The sequence below is a fragment of the Tachyglossus aculeatus genome, chromosome 2 (genome assembly GCF_015852505.1).
Source record: "Tachyglossus aculeatus isolate mTacAcu1 chromosome 2, mTacAcu1.pri, whole genome shotgun sequence".
Taxonomy (NCBI): domain Eukaryota; kingdom Metazoa; phylum Chordata; class Mammalia; order Monotremata; family Tachyglossidae; genus Tachyglossus; species Tachyglossus aculeatus.
The window spans coordinates 80,277,363-80,280,715 of NC_052067.1; the positions used below are offsets into that span (position 1 = coordinate 80,277,363).

Sequence of the window (3,353 nt, forward strand, 5' to 3'; positions counted from 1 at the left end):
TGCTGAGTGACCTTGAGGAAGTCACTTCACTTTTCTGTGTGCCTCAGTTCCCTCATCTGTAAAATGGGGATTGAGACTGTGAGCCCCACGAGGGACAGGGACTATGTCCAACCGAATTTGCTTGTATCCACCCCAGCACTCGGTACAGTGCCTGGCACACAGTGAGCTCTTAAAAAATACCACAGTTATTATTATTATTAAATGGACCATTCCAATCTGTCCTCCGGGATTCAGATCCGCTGCTTAGCTCATAACAAACTCACAGTCTAGTGACCAACATGCCACCAAAGCTCTCATTACGAAGGAAATCTGCTGTGCTTAGTGAAAAGCATGCTGGGTTGTCCTGCGGTGTGCTCAAGAGGAAACCAGCAGCTAATGATTCGGTCTTGGCATGGAAATGAGACGTTAGTTACTGGGGACTTTTTTTTCTGTCGAAATTCAATCTCTGGTCTAAACTGGTACAAAGACAAACAGAAGGAGTCATAGTATTTCACTAACAATTGCATTTTCGTCTGATGAAGAATTCTGGGGAATCATGGCAGCAGGAAAATTGACAGAACATCTCTCATTTAATGCCAGGGTAATTACACATTTTGTAGAAGTTCCAGTTCCAGTTGAAGGAGTAATAAAGAAGTCTCTGCTAATCACTGTAACATTTGATTACAATTAAACCTCCCATGAATACGTCCCAAATACTACATGTCCCAAATATTTGTAAATTGACATTGCAAAGATACAAATACACCCAACTGCCAGAACATTTATTTTCTGTATTTCTAGCTGATTTTCTGCAATCTGAGCAATAAATTAAGCTACAATTATCCAGTTCCCATCATTCATTTTTCAGAAAAGCCAATTCATTTTTATTATCAAATGTGACATACAAAAATAGCACAAAACTGTGATAAACAAAAAAGGGTATAATTCAATCTCTATCTCCTATCTCTGGTTGATCGTTCTCATTGTCTTTTGCAGGCCTCTCCTCTGCCTCCCACCCCGTAACTGTGGGTGTCCTTCAAGGTTCAGTTCTGGGTCCCCTTCTATTCTCCAACTACACCAACCCCCTTAGAGAACTCATTCAGTCCCAAGGCTTCAACTACCACCTCTCTGTAGATGATACCCAAATCCACATCTCCAATCCTGAACTCTTTATCTTTCCATCCAAACCCTGTCCTTCCCTTGACTTTCCCATCACTGTAGATGGCACCACCATCCTTCCTGTCTCACAAGCCCTTAACCTTGGCATTCTGCTTGACTCCTCTCTCTCATTCAACCTACATTTTCAGTCTATCATTAAATCCTGTTGGTTCGACCATCACAACATAGCTAAAATCTGCCCTTTCCTCTCTATCCAAATGCTGCCGTGTTAATCCAAGCACTTATCCAATCCTGCCTTGATTACTGTATCAGCCTCCATGCTTGATCTCCCTGCCTCCTGTCTCTCCCAACTCCAGTCCATACTTCAGTCTGCTGTCCGGATCATTAAAAAAAAAAAAAGCTCAGTCCATATTTCTCCACTCCTCAAGAACCTCCAGTGGTTTCCTATCCACCTCTGCATCAAATGGAAACCCTTAACATTAGCTTTAAAGCATTCAATCACCTGGCCCCCTCCTACCTCACCTCACTGCTCTCCTCTTCACTCCTCTAATGCCGACCTACTCACTCTACCTCCATCTCTTCTATCTTGCCACTCACCTCTCGCCCACATCCTGCTTCAGGCCTGTAAATCCCTCCCTTTTCACATCAGACAATTACTCTCTCCGCCTTCAAAGCTTTATTGAAGATACATCTCCTCCAGGAAGCCTTCCCTAACTAAGCCCCCCATTCCTATTCTCTCACTCCCTTCTGCGTTGCCCTGACTTCCTCCCTTTTTTTTTAATGGGATTTATTAAGCACTTACTATGTGCCAGGCACTGTTCTAAGTGCTGGGGTAGATACAGGCATATCAGGTTGGACACAATCCTTGTGCCTCATGGAGCTTACAGTCTTAATCCCCATTTTACAGCTGAGGTAACTGAGGCCCAAAGAAGTGAAGTGACTTGCCCAAAGTCTCACAGCAGACAACTGGCAGAGCCAGGATTAGAACCCAGGTCCTTCTGATGCCCAGGTCTGTGCTCTATCCACTAGGCCACCCTTTATTCACCACCTTCACTCCACAACACTCCCAGCCCCACCGTTTACGTATATGTCTGTAATTTATTTATTTATATTGTCTGTCTTCCCCTCTAAATGTAAGCTCACTGTGGACAGGGAATGTGTCTGTTTATTGTTATTTATACTCTCCCAAGCACTCATACAGTACTCTGTGCCCAATAAGTGCACAATAAATACGATCAATTGATTCAGGGGGAATCACTTGTCCATTGGATTAGAAATGTCTCACACTTTGCAAGGGTTCAACACTTGGATCCTTACCCCACCTCCACCCCCAGAAAATTTATGAACTTGTCACTATATTCTGTCACTTCCCCTAGGTGTAATTTATCTCAATGTCTGTCTCCCCCCTAAATTGTAAGCACCTCAAGGGCAAGGATCGTGTCTACAAATTCTATCGCACTCTTCCAAGCGATCAGTACAGTGCTCTGTGCACAGTAAATGCTTAATAAACACGATTGATTATTTGATTGACTGATTGACAGGTGATGATGGGAGAGCTGTTTGTTTTGAATTTACTTTTTTAAGTGCCCGGTCACTTCACTTCTCTGGGCCTCAGTTATCTCATCTGTAAAATGGGGATTAAGACTGTGAGCCCACCGTGGGACAATCTGATTGCCTTGTAACCTCCTCAGAGCTTAGAACAGTGCTCTGCACATAGTAAGCGCCTAATAAATGCCATCATTATTATTACTATTATTATCTCAGTGTTTGCAAAGTATGCTATTGGACACTAACATCAACTAATGGAATTCCTTTTTCCCTTGTAATGAAAAAAAAATACACACAACGGTACATGTCCGTGAAAAGATGTTTTCAAGGACGTTCTCAACATATTTTAGAGAACCTAGCTCTCTTTGTCCCCTCCCTGGATCACATCTGGAGAGTTTCCAGTTCTCTATCAGTCTTGACTATGGGAGGGAGAGTCAAGCAGAGGCCTATTCATTCCATTCCTATCTTGGGCAGTGGCTAGAGAGTGGAAGGCAATCTGCTACAAGTCAAAACTCTCCTGTGCTGGGCAGCAGCAGCAAGGGAGAGAGTTGAGGGTGGAAACTCAGGTTTACTGCACGGAAGGAGGCAATAGTAAGCCACTTCCATATTTTTACCAAGAAAACTCTAAGGATACCCTACCACAATGATTGCAGATGGAGTCGGGGGGTTCTGGAAGGGATGCGCCCATGGCGTAGCTATGGGTTGGA

At 43.6% G+C, this 3,353-nt stretch overlaps 1 non-coding gene across 1 annotated transcript; it reads left to right on the forward strand.

Annotated features, from left to right (window-relative positions):
- Positions 1 to 3,015: 3,015 nt before the first annotated feature.
- On the forward strand, positions 3,016 to 3,153 carry LOC119924885. The gene has a single exon (XR_005449565.1). It is a non-coding gene; the product is annotated as a small nucleolar RNA SNORA7 (small nucleolar RNA).
- Positions 3,154 to 3,353: the final 200 nt, after the last annotated feature.